Source organism: Silurus meridionalis, chromosome 13 (assembly GCF_014805685.1).
Source record: "Silurus meridionalis isolate SWU-2019-XX chromosome 13, ASM1480568v1, whole genome shotgun sequence".
Lineage (NCBI taxonomy): Eukaryota > Metazoa > Chordata > Actinopteri > Siluriformes > Siluridae > Silurus > Silurus meridionalis.
This window is the reverse complement of record NC_060896.1, coordinates 17,181,540-17,199,848: the sequence shown is the minus strand read 5'-3', so window position 1 is coordinate 17,199,848 and position 18,309 is coordinate 17,181,540. Positions and strand designations below refer to the sequence as shown.

Sequence of the window (18,309 nt, the reverse complement as noted above, 5' to 3'; positions counted from 1 at the left end):
TATTTTTACCTTTTATTTACCTTACACACTTTTTGTTTTGGACTTTTCACAATTAAGTGGTATAACCTCAATGTTTTTTCTGTGTTCCTGTTTTTTTTTGTATTTTTTTTTTATATTTTTAGTGCCAAGAAGACACGCGGCTGATCATAATGATATTTACTTTTACGGCATTTAGCAGACACCCTTGTCCAGAGCGACGTACAAAAGTGCTTTGAGTCTCTAGCAATAAATAATTCTACACTTGTACGCTAGACTACATCTTCAGATAAATCAGCCTACTTCTCTGTTGAGGGTTTTTTTTTTTTTTTAGAACAAAACAAATTTTGTTGTATGTCAAAAGTGTTGTATGAAGCCCATTTTTTCATGAACTGTACATTTTAATTTTGGTTGGGCATTTTCAGCTGTAAGTCCCAAAATTTGGGCCAGGTGGGGCGTGGAGGGGCGAATTTAGATAAATGTTTGTAGGAATCTCATTTTCCTGGATACCTTCATTCAATGTAAAATATAAACTTCATGAGACATGTGGCTTTTCTGGATTACTTTTCTGGATTGCTCCAGGACTGATTGCATGTATTTATATATGAAGAAATAAAATGTTAATCATATTTAACTTTTTATTACTTATCTTTTTGAGCACTATCAACTGTGAATAATGGACAGTAAAGCTCAAAATGTCTTTCAAATATATTTAAATTGTAGTTTACTTTTATCAGGAACTGTTAACATTTAAATTTAGTTAGGGTATTTTCAGCTGTGAATCCCAAAAGTTGTGGCGAAGGCTGATAGGTTAAGTGTTTCAGTAAAGGAAGGTCTTCACCTTTCGTTTGAAGATAGCCAGAGACTCCACTGTTCCGACATATACGGTAAGTTCATCCCACCACCTCAGTGCCAGAACAGAGAAGAGCCTTGAAGTATACTTACCTCTTACCCTGAGAGAAGGTGATACCAGTCAATCAGTGCTGGAGGATCTCAGTGTGGTGCAGAACGAGGTGTGATGAGGTTTCTGAGGTAAGAGGGTGCTGGTCCATTTTTGGCCTTGTAGGCAAGCATCAGTGTTTTGGATCTGATACATGCAGCAACTGGAAGCCAGTGGATGGAGCGCAGCAGTGGGGTGGTTTGGGAGAACTTGGGCAGGTTGAACACAAGTCACACAGTTGCGTTTTTGGATCATTTGCAGTGGACGAAAAATAAAAACATCTGCATGCAGCCTAGCTTCATTAGAACTAGACTGCATGCAGATGTGTTTTTTTTTATGCAGGATCAGAAAGCCTATCATGCAGAATGCTGCAGAACTAGTGGTGCAATAAATTTTTCCAAATCCAACTTATCATTTACTTATTACCTGTTGGTAATTTTTTTTTTTTATTTTAGGAAATATGGCATATATTTTCATTGCTACATTGACAACACCCAGCTTAACTTGTCCTCCAAACCAAATTGTACTCTTCTTTCCTTTTCTTTTTTAAATTGTTTAGAAGAGATTCTCGCACAATTTTTTCAAGTTGAATATTGACAAAACAGGTCAATATAACAGAGGTTCTTCTGGTTGGCACCAAGTCCAATTTGTCAAAATTCAATAGTTACTCACTTTCTATTGATAACCAGTGTTGGGGGTAACGCGTTACAAGTAACGTGCGTTACTTTATAAATTTACACATTAATATCCGAGTTACTTTTTTTTTTTTATATATAAAGTAATGCGAGTTACTTCAGTTAATTTATTTTGCATAAAAAAATAAATACTGAATTAAAATTAACGTAGTCACGTAGAATCGTGCACTCATACGTGCGAGCAACGGGAACAGAAGCTGGTCAGAAGTGGAGATGGCAAACCAGAGAATTACATTACTGTTGTTAGGCGAGGCACGGAGGCGAAAGCCGGAGTAACGGCAAACAGAAGCTTTATTTACAACAGGCAGAGCCAACACAAAAGCACTCACAGTACTCGGCATAATCCGCGAATATAGTCCGAGGGGAGCTTCGGAAGAGAAGCGCAGCCGTGGAGTGCGCGAGGAGTCCGAAACGGAACGTACGTAGCGGGTTAACTGGACGTACGAGCACACCGATATGAACCAACACGAACATGCAATAACGGACCGGGAGTGTGGGTGAATGTGGGTCTTTATAGGAGCTGGGAATAAGCGTGTGAAACGAGCCCCAGCTGTTCCCCATATAGCTCGATTACGAGCAGATCCGTGCGGCCGGGGCACACACGGGAGAAGGAGCGAGGTGCTTTGGGGAAACCCGAGGTTTGACAGCCGCTGAAGGGGGCGTGGCAGGGGGATTCCTGACAACTGTAATGGAAGTATTCTTATTATTTTGAAATAGTCGAGGAAAAGAAGCAAGGAATAATGGTTAAGTGTAGATTATGTGTTGGTGAAAAGCTCTTGTCAACTGCAAAAAATACCACTTCAAAAAAAAAAAAAACATCTGCATGCAAAGCACAGCACTACATATGTGTGTGTGTGTGTGTGTGTGTGTGTGTGTGTATATATAATGTTGAATATATGCAACATTATGCAATGTTGCATATATGGAAATGGAGACAGAAATATAGAAAACTTTTGCCGACACCACTGCAGATCTATTGACTGCTCAGAATAAAAGTTTTCCGTGGGAGACACATGTACGATGCCATCGCAGCGGAGAGAGAGACCAAATTCACAGCTCATTTGCTCTTTGTGGTAAGATAACTGCCACGATCACTGATAATAGCACGAACTTTGTAAAAGCGTTCAGAATGTTTCAAGCTGATGATGAAGCAGAGAATGATGTAGACGAGGACGAGGTCATATTTATGGATTTGCACGATGTTTTACAAGATGACAGTGAAAGGTATGTTCTCCCTCCACATCACCGGTGTGCAGCCCACACCCTTAACCTTATATACACGAACGACATTTACATTCCTGACGGCGAGGCGGATTGCAAAGCAGTGTACAGAAGTGCGACTGGAAAGTGTTCAGCCTTGTGGTCAAAATTTAGTCGATCATCTTATTGTTCTCTTAGAATTATTAAGCATTTTAAATGTTTAAGACATGTCTTTTGCCCTAATATAACTGATTTCTTAATGCCAATTATCTATATTACACCTGTTACACCTGTAAGGCGTGAAAGAGATACAAGTAGCATAAAAGTAGCATAAAAGTAATATAACGCATTACTTTCCATAAAAAGTGACTAAGTAACGTAATTAGTTACTTTTTTGGGGAGTAACTCAATATTGTAACGCATTACTTTTAAAAGTAACGTTGCCCAACACTGTTGATAACTCTATAATCTTCACATCTTCTTAGGTTAAGAGTCTGGGTGTCATCCTTGATAGTACATTGTCTTTTGAAAAAAGCATGTAAACAATATTACACGCTCGGCGTTCTTCCATTTCTCACATCCAATTTTACAGCTATTCTTGTACGTTTTAATTACCTCACACACTGATTATTGTAACTCTGTTCTGTTCGGGTTACCTCACAAACTCCTTCATAATCTTTAATTGGTCCAGGACTCAGCTGCCTGTTTATTTACTATAACCCTCTCCATCGAGCATATCTCCCCTGTTCCCCTTTCAGGAACTTGAGCTGCATCGGAACATGTTGGAAACGTGACTGCGTTGTCCATGCTTTGAATAATGTGTGTAATAAGTCAAAATTTGAAGCAGGCTGTCACTGGCGGGGTGACATCATGACCAGGAAGTATAAAACGCAAATGGAGTGAAGCTGGCTTCAGCTTCTGTTTGTTCACAAAGCGCTCCAACATGGAATAAGACCATGCAGCTGGCCTTTTCGGTGATGGCATTAGTTTGGTAGTCAAAAGGTTTCAGGAAGCCAAGAAACAATCAGCTGACCCTCCCATCATATATCCTCCAGCCTGAAGTGCGCCTGTACGCGTTCCGCCCCGTTGCTGAGTTCTGGAGAGAGTTCACCGGAATGGAGTCCGTCTCCTCTTGGTAGCCCTTGACTTCGTGGCCCTCCTCAAGCAGCCTCCATGGGAGAGTCCTCTGAGGAGATATCTTCTCTCTCAATCAGTGGGCACAATAGTTCACCCCTGACCCTAAAGGGGCACAGCTCCAAGGATCTGGTCCCTCCACCGAGGTATTAGAGACCATTCTCCAATCCAGAGTTCCCGTTCACTGTGTGGTGCGCTCAGCACCAATTGGACCCAGTCCACTGCCCAGTTGGTTCAGTGCTGAAGTATCTGCAGGAACAGTTTGCAAAAGGGTTGACTCCATTCATCATTAAAGTCTAAGCATCTGGCATTTTGGCGTATCACGCCTTCGTCTCGGGACATTTTCTGGGCAGAGTTTACTCCATGGCACCCAGAGGCTGGGACAAGTCCTTGGAGGAAGTCGAAACAATTGTTTATCTGCTACGTCCCTCTGAGTACAGGCCTTTATGCTCGTAAGCAGACCCTCAGCAGATGGATTGTTGACGGTATTGCATCCCCTTACGGGTCATCTGGTCCATTTAGGGTCAGAGCGCACTCGAGTGTGGCAGCCTCTAAGGCTTGGTCCTTTGTAGTGTCTTTTAGTCACTATGGGGTCAAGGTCATTTAGCTGGGCTGCTCCTCATCTCGGGAATTCTCTTCCACAATTAATATGTGTGGAAGTGTTTGTCTGACCTCTTAAATCATGCCTCAAATCTCATCTATTCAGATTAGCTTTTCTGGCAAATTTTAACAGTTAAATAGCTGTTTGATTCAATGTTTTCACTCTACTGTACAGTGTCCTTAAGTGTTTTTAAAGACTTATTTTAATACAATGTGTTATATTTAATAAAAAGAAAGATTTTACTTACATAATTAAAAAGGGAAATATGTACTGCCTGAGGCATTGCTGGGATATGCAGCAACCAAAATATTTACAATCTAGGAAATGTGGCTCTTCCATGCACATGTATTCAGTGTTGTGCAATGATGTGATCTGTGGCAGTTATAAATTGTCACTCCCACTTATGGTTAACTGTATCAGACCTATACATTTAAAGGTAAATGGGATGTGATGGTGATGGGATAAATAAAACAAGGACCTGGTAGAATTGCAGAATGCATCTATTTAGACTATCATTTGTGAACTTTCTGTTGATTTGAATACCTGTAAGTGTAACTAACTCTAAGAAAAGAGTAAATAAGGTAATCCTTTTGAGCTCCATTTTGTTTGGTCTCTTCCGCCCTATATGGTATAGTCCTTTAACTCCGCCCCCATACGGTATAGTCCTTTAACCCCGCCCCCATACGGTATAATCCTTTAACTCGGCCCCCACTAGTTAGTGTGACGCACACATGGAAAAGGAAAGTCATGTCGCTAAAATGCTCTGAAATCGTACAAGGTTCTTAAGAAAAGTAAGGGATAATTAAGCACCTCGCTGGAATCGCTATGCATTAATATGTGGGTTAATCTATTTAACTGTGAAGAATTGTTTTAATGTGTTGTTATCACTGTCACATCTGTGACATCATTGTGTGACATCACAAAAGGGTTTCTTATAAATGGCTATTCATGTTTATGTTTGTAAGAGCTGATGGTATTATTTTGTTATTTATCTGTTCTGTAGCTCTTACGGTGTTTCACTAAGAAAAGGTTTTTCATCAAGGAAAGGTAGATTTTGTGTTTTTCCAAAGAAAAGGCTGACGGCATAAAATAAAGGCTTTTTGAAACATCAGTACGCTTCACCATTGTCTGGCTGGGGGTTAGCTACAGTAAGAGCTTGACCCGCATCGATTCCAATAACTGTTATCTACAACGGGCCACGGAGGGTCTTCACAGCGCCATTTACAGCTTCTGCTACATCACCGTCACAAGGCATCAGCGTGGACTCATCAAGCTGCTTCCTCGCGCCTGACCTATATTTCGGACAGCAGTCTCACAGATTCGGTGCAACAGTCAAGTACAGCCACACTTACGAACATTGATGCAAGGTCGTGAGTATTAATCTACTATAGTACGACAATACGACGAGCAACGGATGAACGGCTTCTCGGACTGAACATTCAATACTCAACGGCTCAACTACAAAAGCAACAAGATAAACTGTGATTATATTTGCACCCATGCCTGCAGGCATCCACATGGACTTTGTCTAATTAAGGACATAGATTTTTGTTTTTTGGATTTTGCATTTATCCATTTAGTTAACAGTGTTTATTGAGGATTTAACATTCACATTTCCCTCATTTGGATTTATTATTGTTGATAACTTGTTCATTGTAATATTTACACTGATATTTACAATAATTCTAGTGTCTATATGTACATGCATATGTGTCAGCTGTTTAAATTGATGTTCTGATATTTTATGTTTATACAGTTCATATTCAGGGCTTTTCCATATCTGTTAAGGGGGTCTTTTTCTGTTATTAGAGTTAAAAATTCTAAGTGATAATGTCACAGTCAGGAAATGAGATAGAGGTGGAGGAGCAGATGGCTGGTTACCAGCATGAAGATTTACAAGGTGAAACCCACATAATGGTAGACCAATCAGAGCGACCGTGTCTGAAGGAAACAAATGAAGTTAAATCAGGGAAGGAAAAGCATGCTACAGGAGGAAGATGGAGGATCAGCTGCAGCAGAACAATGTCAGCGGTGTATGGAAGGGGCTCAAAACCATCACTGGTCACAAGGAGTCAAGCTCTCAGGCTGTGGGTGACCAGAAGTGGGTGAATGATCTCAATCTATTCTTTAACAGATTTGATCAGCTACTCTCCCCTGCCCCCATCCAGTCCCCCCTGCTGCAATCCCCCCTCTCTGCTTCCACAGCAAGCAGCTCCAGCCCCACCTCTCTCTGCACTGCTATCAGCTCACAGACAATACACAACACACCTAACTCCCCCCCCCCTGCCGATTCCCTCCAGTCAACACTCCATCCAATACACACTGCCCCTTACAGAAGCCCAGGTGAGAATGGAGCTCAGGAAGATCAAAGCGAGGAAGGCTGCAGGCCCAGACGGCATCAGCTCCAGGCTACTTAAGACCTGTGCTGACCAGCTGTGCGGCATATTGCTGTACATGTTTGACCTGAGCCTGAAGCTGGGAAAGGTGCCACAGATATGGAAAACATCCTGCGTGGTGCCTGTTCCAAAGACGCCGCCAAAAGACTTGGAGACTATCGACCAGTAGCGCTGAACTCGCATCTGATGAAAACATTGGAGGCTAGTGCTCACTCATCTCCGACCTCTGGTGAGCCCATCAATGGATCCACTTCAGTTTGCCTACCAACCTGGCATTGGAGTGGAAGACGCAGTCATCTTCCTCCTAAATCGGGCTATTTCACACCTGGAAAAGGCTGGGAGCACTGTGAGAGTCATGTTTTTTTTACTTCTCTAGTGCTTTCAACACCATCCAACCTGCGCTCCTGAGGGATAAGATGGTGTACATGGGAGTGGACCATCATCTGTCTGCCTGGACACTGGACTATCTCACAGACCGACCACAGTATGTGAGGACTCGTGACTGTGAGTCTGACATGATTGTCTGCAATACTGGAGCCCATGACGGTTCTTGCCCGTTTCTCTTCACCGTCTACACTGCAGACTTCATGTTTAGCTCAGCAACCTGTCACCTACAGAAGTTCTCTGATGACTCTGCCATCATCGGTCTGATCACGAATGATGATGACAGAGAGTACAGTGGACTTATAAAGAACTTTGTGGACTGGTGCCAACGGAGCTGCCTCCAGATAAATGCGGGGAAAACGAAAGAACTGGTGGTGGATTTCCGTAGGCACAAACAAATTCTATCACCAGTGAACATTCAGGGTAGGGACATTGTGAGAGTGGACTCTTACAAATACCTGGGTGTTCACCTAAACAACAAACTGGACTGGACAGACAACACTGAGGCAATCTACAAGAAAGGGCAGAGCAGACTCTTTCTGCTGAGGAGACTAAGGTCTTTTGGAGTACAGGGAGAGCTACTGAAGACCTTTTTTGACTCTGTGGTGGTCTGCTGGGGCAGCAGCATATCTACTGCAGACAGGAAGAGACTAGACAAGCTGATCAGGAAGGCCAGCTCAGTCCTGGGGATTCCCCTGGACACTGTACAGGAGGTGGGAGAAAGGAGGATGGTAACAAAACTATCATCATTGCTACAGAACGCCTCCCACCCCCTGTATGAAACCGTTACATCGCTGAGCAGCTCTTTTAGTGACAGACTGATACATCCTAAGTGTCTGAAGGAGCGATACAGAAGGTCTTTTCTCCCTGCTGCTATTAGACTATACAACCAAAGCTGTTCCCAGTAACCACCATACAACACTGCTATTACTTTTTAAGATGTGCAATAACTTTATCTGTGTGAAATATTATTAAACGAATCAGGTACAATATTATGTGCAATATTACCCGCAATTTACGTGCAATACTACCTTAAAACATGACTTAAAAAGCGTACTTTAGTTTTTTCCTATTTGTATTATTACATTGTACTGTATATATACTGGTATTGTAGTATATGTATATTATTTTTTAGATATTTGCATTTATTTTTATTTCTTTGTTGTTATTATTATTATTTATTTTTATTTCTGTTTTTATTTTTTTGTATATTCTTTTTTTTATATATATATATTTGCATCTATTTTTATTTCTTTGTCTTGCTGCTGTAACATAGAAATTTCCCCACTGTGGGACGAATAAAGGTTTATCTTATCTTATCTTAAACAACAATGTCTAACTGATCTCCAAGGCAAATTTAAAAAGGATGATAATGCTCTTTTTGGAGGTCCAAGACGCTCTGAACGCACACGCCATCCTACAGAGAAGATGCTCGCGCATCAATATGAAGAGTCCAAGAGAAAAGAGAAAAGGCTGTTTGCCACGTATGAACAGTGGAAGCTCCACGCAAGGAAGGCAAGAGATCAGCTAAGGACTTATATGTCAGCGAGTCAGCTCTGGCATCTCATTGACGAGCTTAAGAAAAGTAAAGAAGACATGATGAACATTTATTATGAAATTCTAAATCTCACCTCACCCTCCACCGACATAAGAAGAAGAGTTGATACGTGTGAAGCTGTGACCACAGAAATCATCAACATTGCATACAGCAGAGCTATAAATGAGGAAAGCGGGTTTGATGAGCCGCAGGAAAGACACCGCCTTCACGAACTGCTCCGCCACGACTATGCAAAGTCTGTCTATGGATCCGCAGCTTCTTGGACAAGTCACAGCCAGTCCGATCACTACTCCATAACTTCATCCATGATAGTAAAACGCGTGGACGCAGCAGCTGAACTAGCAGTAAAGGAAGCAAATTATCAGATGCTGCTGGAAGAAGAAAAGCAAAAGGCATCTATAAGAGAACTAGAGGAACAACAACGCAAGGCACTAGAGGCACAAAGGCGTAAGTTGGAGCGATTACAGGCAGCGAAAGAGATAAGGGCCGCTCAAGCCATGTTGAAGATCTACGAAAGGGAGACGGATCACAAGGATGCTATTTATCTCAAGAAGGAAAGGAACATGGAAGCAAAGAATACACCTGTAACTACAGTGCCCCTCTCTCAAGTTGCAACGCCCCATCATAAAGACATTCCCTCTCTCACTCAACTTTTTCAAGACAACATAGCCTTAAATAGGCTTCCTGTTCCTGAGCCATTTGTCTTCAATGGCGATCCCAAACAATTCATTAATTGGAAGACAGCATTCACTTCACTCATAGACCAAAGGGCAATCACGCCAGCCGAAAAACTATACTACATAAAAAGGTACGTTGGTGGCCCTGCACGGCAGGCTTTAGATGGCAACTTTTACCGAAATGACAATGAAGCATACCAAAACGCATGGGACAAACTAAATCGTCGCTTTGGCCAGCCATTCGCCATTCAGAGAGCGTTTAGAGAGAAGCTTACCAACTGGCCGAGAATTCCATCGAAGGATGCTGAAGGACTGAGACGCTTCTCAGATTTTCTGAATGCTTGTCAAGATGCCATGCCTCATGTCAAGGGTCTCGACATATTAAACGAGTGGGAAGAAAATCGGAAACTCGTTCACAAACTACCAGACTGGGCAGCTTGACGCTGGAACCGACAAGTCACGCAAAGTTTAAATGAAAATCAAGAATTCCCAAGTTTCAAAGAGTTTGCTAGATTCACGTCAGATGAAGCCAAGATTGCTTGCAATCCCATTACGTCCTTTTATGCACTTCATTTGTCAGATTCTATCACTGAGAAGAGAAACCTCAGAGATGTAAAGAAAACCAAAGCTAGTGTGTTTACCACCCAAATAGTCACTAAAAATGAAAAACACAAGTCAGAACAAGGGAAAGTTAAGGTTTCATGTATCCTTTGTCAAGATAATAGACACCAACTACACGCGTGCTACAAGTTCACTGAGATGGTATTAGTTGAGCGACGCAAATATATAAAGCAGAAGAAACTCTGTTATGGATGCCTGAAACCCGGCCACAGCGTGAGAGACTGCCGTCATCGTCTTTTCTGTAACCACTGTAAAGGAAAGCATCCTACAGCCCTGCATGATGACAACTATAAAAGAGAAAGGACTACATCAGAACCAGAAACAAATCAGAGCGCTGCTGCAACGTCACTCAGAGTAGCAGGTGAAGGCTCATCAAACACATCTATGGTGATACCAGTCTGGGTTTCATCTAAAAATGATCCAACCACTGAGAAACTCGTTTATGCACTGCTCCACACTCAAAGTGATACTACGTTTATTGACCAAAAGTGAGTGATGGTCTTAATGCTGACAAGTATCCTGTGAAACTGAAGTTGACGACTATGAGCGGCAGGGATACGGTGATCACAAGCGAAGGTGTCTCTGGGCTTCGTGTTAGAGGATATAGTTCTGCAGTTCAGGTCGATCTTCTGGTCACCTATACAAAGGACTGCATACCTGTCAACCGCTCTCACATTCCCACTTGTGAGACGGCTAAAAAATTGAGTCATCTAGCAGAAATAGTGGATGAAATACAACCACTGAAGGACTGTGTAGTAGGTCTTTTGATTGGCTACAACTGCTCAAGAGCTATGGCACCAAGAAAGGTCCTTTTAGGAGATGACGAGGAACCCTATGCTGTAAGGACTGATTTAGGATGGAGTATTGTAGGGCGCTCACTACAAACCCAGAATGCGTTGAGCACACATCATTTGTGTCACAGAATTACAGTTAAAGAGCTACCTCCGTTAACTCCTACCGATGTCATTCGCGTTCTAGAGTCTGACTTCAAAGATGGCAATGACGACAGCAAAATTGTTACATTTCTTAACATACTGGAGAAGGGAATAAGGAAAAATGTGTCTGGACATTATGAAATGCCTCTGCCCTTCAAAACCAGACCCAGCCTGCCTGACAACAAAGGCTCAGCTATTATGCGCCTCCTTCACCTTAAAAGGAAATGTTCCACCAGTTCCATGTGGTCGAATTTGATCGCAACTTCTTGCGCTTCCTCTGGTGGAAGCAAGGAAATTTGAACTCGCAGCCCACCGAGTTTCGCATGAAGGTACATTTGTTCGGTGCAGCTTCTTCTCCGGGATGTGCAAACTATGGGATGAAACATCTAGCTAAAGAGAATCGCGACATCTACCCTCAAGGCTCAAGATTTGGTATGAGGAACTTTGATGTGGACGATGGGCTCGCAAGCGTCGAAAACACTGAAGATGCCATTCAGCTTGCCAGGGAAGCTCGTGAACTCTGCACCATGGGCGGTCTCCGACTACATAAATTTGTGTCCAATGACAGAAAGGTATTAGAGAGTATACCACTCTCCGAACGAGCCACCAACGTGAAGGATAAGAATCTCTCATTTGATGAATTGCCACTCGAGAGAGCTCTCGGGATTCAATGGGATGTGGAGTCTGACCGCTTCAAGCTTAACATCAGCCTCAAAGAACAGCCTGCAACGCGACGCGGCATTTTATCTACAGTAGCTTCACTGTACGATCCTCTTGGGTTTGTAGCGCCAGTCATCCTCAAAGCAAAGAGCATTCTTCAAGAGATGTGCAGGCAGGTACTGGCTGGGACAATCCTCTTACTGATGAGCTTCGACATAAATGGGAACAATGGAAAAGAGATCTAGCCCACTTAGATAATTTTACCATAGCCCGTACCTACTCACCTGCTGGATTTGAAAGGGTCTCTAAGACAGAGCTGCATCACTTCTCTGATGCCAGTATGAAGGGTTACGGCCAGTGTTCATACCTGCGTCTTCAAAATGAAAAGGGAGATATTCATTGTGCCTTGGTTGTAGGAAAATCACGTGTCTCTCCAACCAAAGTCACAGCCATCCCACGACTAGAATTAACAGCAGCAGTTGTTTCCGTGAAAATAAGCAACATGCTTAAGGAGGAATTGGGATACATTAATGCAGAGGAATTCTTCTGGACTGACTCTAAAGTGGTCTTAGGATACATAAGAAATGAAGCGCCACGGTTCCACACGTTTGTAGCTAACCGGGTTCAAAAGATTCAGCTCAGCTCAGCCCCACAACAGTGGCGATATGTCCCGACAAATGAGAATCCTGCTGACCACGCCTCCCGGGGCTTGACATAAAAAGATGACTTTTTATTATCTACCTGGCTTGCCGGACCTAAGTTCTTATGGAACAAGGAAATAAAGCTGGCTACAGAGGAAGTACCAGAGTTATCAGTCAGAGATCCAGAGGTCAGGAGTGTTCTAGCACTAAAACCACGGAACACGTAAGCGTCGTTGATCGTCTGTCTAAGTTCTCATCTTGGTCGCTAACTATACGAGCAATTGCACGCATTCTAAGGCGCATAAGCAATAACAGATCAAACAATCTCACCACTGTAACCGAACGTGAAGAGGCAGAACATCATCTAATCAAAATTCTGCAAAAAAATGTGTATCAAGAAGAGCTGAAACTGCTGAGCAAAGGAATCCCTCTACCACGGCATAATCCTTTGCACGCTCTTGACGCTTTTCTCCATGACGACGGCATAATCAGGGTGGGAGGGAGTATATGCAACTCCTCTCTTCCCAACTTCTTCAAGCACCCTGCAATCATTCCCAAAGATCATCACATCACAAGGATGATTATTGCTTATCATCACGAAAAGATGAAACATCAAGGTAAAGGTCTTACTATCAACGAAATAAGGCGCAGTGGCTACTGGATTACAGGAATCAACCGGGCTGTTGCATCCTACATTCGTCATTGTGTCATCTGTAGACGGCTATGCAGACCTATGAAGGAGCAAAAGATGGCCGATCTACCGCCAGAACGGTTGGAGCCATCCCCTTCCTTTCACTTTCTGTGGCATGGATTGCTTCGGGCCATTCCTTACAAAACAAGGAAGAAAAGAGAACAAGAGATATGGTCTTCTTTTCACTTGTCTTAGTTCCCGTGCTGTCCATATTGAGATTGCAACTTTGTAGGAGCCAAAAATGAGTTCAGAGAAGCTCTAAAGGAAGTTGATGCAGATCGTCTTGCTGTATTTCTTGCAAATAGGCAGTGCGACTTCAGAATGAATGCACCCCATGCTAGCCATTCAGGAGGGGTGTGGGAAAGACATATAAGGACTGTGAGAAGCGTCCTAAGATCCACTCTCGCCCTTTCCTCTGGTAGACTAAATGATGCTTTGTTACGGGCCTTTTTCTATGAAGCTATGGCTATAGTCAACAGCCGTCCTCTGACTGTTGACAATCTCAGTGATCCCCATGGCCTCGAACCACTCACCCCTAATCATCTTCTGAAAATGAAATCTGTCCAGGCCTTACCTCCTCCAGGTGAATTCATCAGAGAAGATATGTATGGCAAGAAAAGGTGGAGACATGTTCAATACCTTGCAGAACAGTTTTGGAGTCGATGGCGAAAGGAATACCTCGCCAACATAGCTCTTAGGCGGCGCTGGCATGCTCCAAGAAGGAATTTACCAGTTGGAGATATCGTAATCCTGAAAGGAGAGGATTTGCAGAGGAATGAGTGGAGATTGGGTAGAGTTTCAAAAGTCACTACTGACAAAGATGGACTTGTACGGAGAGTTAAACTCCAGCTTGGTGACCGTAAGCTTGGCAAGAAAGTTAAGCGTCTTCACGAGTTGTCAGAAGTTGAGCACCCAATCAGAAGCTTGTTCTGTTGCTGGAGTCTAATTAAATCTGCTCCTTCCCTCTATAGTGCATAATAGTACATAGTCGTTGCTAAGTTTCCAACTTTGGCATAAGTTGTCTTTGTCCTTATACGGGTTCCGGAAAGGTACATTTTCAGTTTAAATCATTCGTGCTTAATGTAGTCTGTGTACATCCCATTATTCACTCATGATTGGTGGGAGTGTAACTAACTCTAAGAAAAGAGTAAATAAGGTAATCCTTTTGAGCTCCATTTTGTTTGGTCTCTTCCGCCCTATATGGTATAGTCCTTTAACTTCGCCCCCATATGGTATAGTCCTTTAACCCCGCCCCCATACGGTATAATCCTTTAACTCTGCCCCAACTAGTTAGTGTGACGCACACATGGAAAAGGAAAGTCATGTCGCTAAAATGCTCTGAAATCGTACAAGGTTCTTAAGGAAAGTAAGGGATAATTAAGCACCTCGCTGGAACGGGAACAAGGTACTATGTTTGATTTGTTTAATGTGTATATGCATTAATATGTGGGTTATCTATTTAACTGTGAAGAAGTGTTTTAATGTGTTATCACTGTCACATCTGTGACATCATTGTGTGACATTACAAAAGGGTTTCTTATAAATGGCTATTCATGTTTATGTTTGTAAGAGCTGATGGTATTATTTTGTTATTTATCTGTTCTGTAGCTCTTACGGTGTTTCACTAAGAAAAGGTTTTTCATCAAGGAAAGGTAGATTTTGTGTTTCCCAAAGAAAAGGCTGATGGCTGAACACAAAATAAAGGCTTTTTGAAACATCAGTATGCTTCACCTTTGTCTGGTTGGGGGTTAGCTACAGTAAGTACTTAGCACTGATTAATTGGAACACACTTGGTTTGGTGAGTTCATTAAGCCTTGAACTTTATAGACAGGTGCATCTCATCATGAGAAAAGGCAACATGGGGGTCTCAAAACAACAAATGATCTGAAAACAAAGATTGTTCAACATTATGGTTTAGGGGAAGGCTACAAAAAGTTAACACAGAGATATAAGCTGTCAGTGTCCACTGTAAGAACCATAGTGAGGGAATGGAAGACCACAGGCACAGTTCTTGTTAAGGCTAGACGTGGCAGGCCACATCAAATATTGGAAAGGAAAAGGTGAAGGATGGTGAGAACGGTCAAAAACAGCCTACTGACCACCTCCAAAAACCTCACAACATCAACTTGCTGCAGATGGTGTCACTGTGCATCGTTCAACAATTCAGCGCACTTTGCACAAGGAGAAGTTGTATGGGAGAGTGATGCGAAAGAAGCCTTTTCTGCACACATGCCACAAACGGAGTCGCTTGAGGTATGCAAACGCACATATTGACAAGCCAGCTTCATTTTGGAATAAGGTGCTGTGGACTGATGAAACAAAGATTGAGTTATTTGGTCATAACAAGGGGCGTTATGCACGGCGGCAAAAGAACACAGCGTTCCAAGAAAAACACTTGCTACCCACAGTAAAATTTGGGCGAGGTTCCATCATGCTGTGGGGCTGTGTGGCCAGTACTGGGAATCTGCTTAAAGTTAAGGGGTCGCATGGATTCCATTCAATATCAGCAGATATCAGTCACAAAGTTGAAGTTATGCCGGGGCTGGATATTTCAACAAGACAACGACCCAAAACACTGCTCAAAATCCTCTCGGGCATTCATGCAGAGAAACAAGTACAATGTTCTGGAATGGCCATCCCAGTCTCCAGACATGAATGTCATTGAACATCTGTGGGGTGATTTGAAGCCGGGCTGTCCATGCTCGGCAACCATCAAACCTAACTGAACTGAAGATGTTTTGTAAGGAGGAATGGTCCAAAATACATTCATCCAGAATCCAGACACTCATTACAGGCTATAGGAAGCGTCTAGAGGCTGTTATTTCTGCTAAAGGTGGCTCTACTAAATATTGATGTGATTTTTCTGTTGGGGTGCCCAAATTTATGCACCTGTCTAATTTCGTTTTGATGCATATTGCGCATTTTTTGTTAATCCAATAAACCTCATTTCACAACTGACAACCGAAATGCTTTTTACGATGGTCCGGCATGAGGGAATAGAATGAGGGAAAATAAACCAAGAAAAAAAAAAAAGGTACATAAAAAGTATAAACTATATAAAATATATAAAGATATATGTGAAAAAAAAGTGTGTATACAAGGATGCGTATGACAGTAAAACAGTAAAATTTAAGGTGATTGACGTGATTTTCCTTAAAGTGACCGTGAGCAGTATGGTGTGGTATAAAGTGCACTGTGCTGTGCAAGTCCAGAGTTAAAGTGACAGTCCAGAGATTAAAGTGCCATAGTGCAAAAAAGTTGTGCCTTAAAAAGTTTGAAGATGAAGAGAAAGTTCCAGTACTAGATCCTGGGTGTTTCCTGGTTTAAACTCCAAATGGCCTGTGGGAAGAACCTCCTCATTCTCTCTGTGTTTGCTTTCAAAGAGCGAAAGCGCTTCCTTGAACACAACAAAGAAAATAATCCATTGTTTGGATGGCTGAGGTCCTTAACAATCTTCCTGGCCCTGGTCCGGCACCACGTGCTGTAGATGTCATGCAAGTTAGGGAGCTCGGTGTAGATGGTATGTTCAGCTGACCGCACCACCCTCTGGAGGGCTCGCCTGTCCTGCATAGTGCTGTTCTTGAACCAGGAAGTGATGCTACCCCTCAGGACGCTCTCAATGGTGCAGATGTAGAAAGTCTTTAGCACCTAAGAGGGTAGTTTAGGGTCTCTTAAGCACCTCAAATGGTACAGATGCTGCTGGGCCTTCTTCACCAGAGTGTTGATGTGACAGGACCAAGACAGGTCCTGTGTGATGTAGCGTCTGGCACAGATCATTTAGATTTCATGTCCCAGGCATTCCTTTTAACCTATGACATCTTCACCTCAATCAAAAGTTGAAACTTTTATTGGGGGTAAAATAGTCATAAGTGCCACACTCCCCCCCTTGTGAAGACACTGAACAGGACCAGTCCCTGAACTCCTGTTGAGTTCACAAAGACCCCCCAATCCTAAAACACACACCCACACACAACTGGCTCCAGAAGGTCTGGATCCTACCACAAGACGAGATAACCCCATGCAGGTTCTCTGTTGACCGCATAGAGACCTCGACCATAAAACACCCACACATACACCATGCACACACACACACACACACTGATACAATAAAGCATTCCTTTTTCTAATTAAACAAAATGAATAAGATGCTCCACACCCCACGACATTAACCTATACTTGTATGTATCTCCTTTATTGTTTATAGTTGTACGCTAAAGATCCTATTAATGTAACTCTATTAATGTGTCTCTTCTATTAAGGCTTAATTGACTTAAAATTATCTGTTCTTTACTTTCCTGACAAGGGTGCATTTCATTTTATCAGAATACGACATTGTACTAACATCCGTTATACGGTAATTACTGGTCCCAGCACGTTAACGTATACCTGTTCTAATGCTGTATGTCCTTTTAAGGCCTGAGGTCAGAATTTATACAAAATTATCTGCTCTTCACTTTCCTAATGAAAGTGCATTTTGTTTTGTGTTTTCATTCTTTTATCAGAACATAATGTTGTAGTAACATTAGTTACACTTTGACTACTGATCTATGTATGTAATGTACCGCTGCCGTGATTCCATCAATCCTCTCGTGTTTAGTATCCAAATGACCACAAAATTATCTGTAACTTACTTCTCAAACAATGGTACATTTTATTGGATCAGGAAAGTCACCATACCATCTCAATACACTTCAGATAAAACTTTAAAGTTCTATAATCCAAACCATGCCCACAGACACATGGAACAATGGGGAGTTTTTCCCTCCAAAATCTCAACCCTTAGTATTGGCCGTTCCCCCAAAGATGGGTGGAGTTCGAGACCTTTAAAATATCACGAACACCACCAATCGTTGGTCAGACGTACGAAACAGCTTGGAATCGACTCCCTCGTTCTTCAAGATCTTCCGGCAAGCTTCACTTCCAAGAACAACCACCGCTCTGATCTTCAGGAGAACCTGGAGGAACATCTGACCCCACCCTAACTGGCTCTTCAAAGATTTCCTTTTCGCATCCGGCCTCTTGTGCAACAAGCCAATGCAAGTAACCGTTTCCTTTACCAACGAATTTAGATGCTTATCTTAAGTTATAGTGAATCTCAAGGTGAATTTAATTTCCTGTGACGATTTCCCAGTTAGGGTGTGTTTAATTTTGAAGCATGAGCATTTCCATTCCTTCTCTTTCACTCTCTTTTTCTTCTTTT

At 42.4% G+C, this 18,309-nt stretch overlaps 1 protein-coding gene across 8 annotated transcripts in view; it reads right to left on the bottom strand.

Moving 5' to 3' along the window:
* Positions 1-18,309, bottom strand: part of reln (reelin) — a 515,746-nt gene that overhangs the window by 48,104 nt on the left and 449,333 nt on the right. The gene's annotated exons all lie outside the window — the stretch shown is intronic.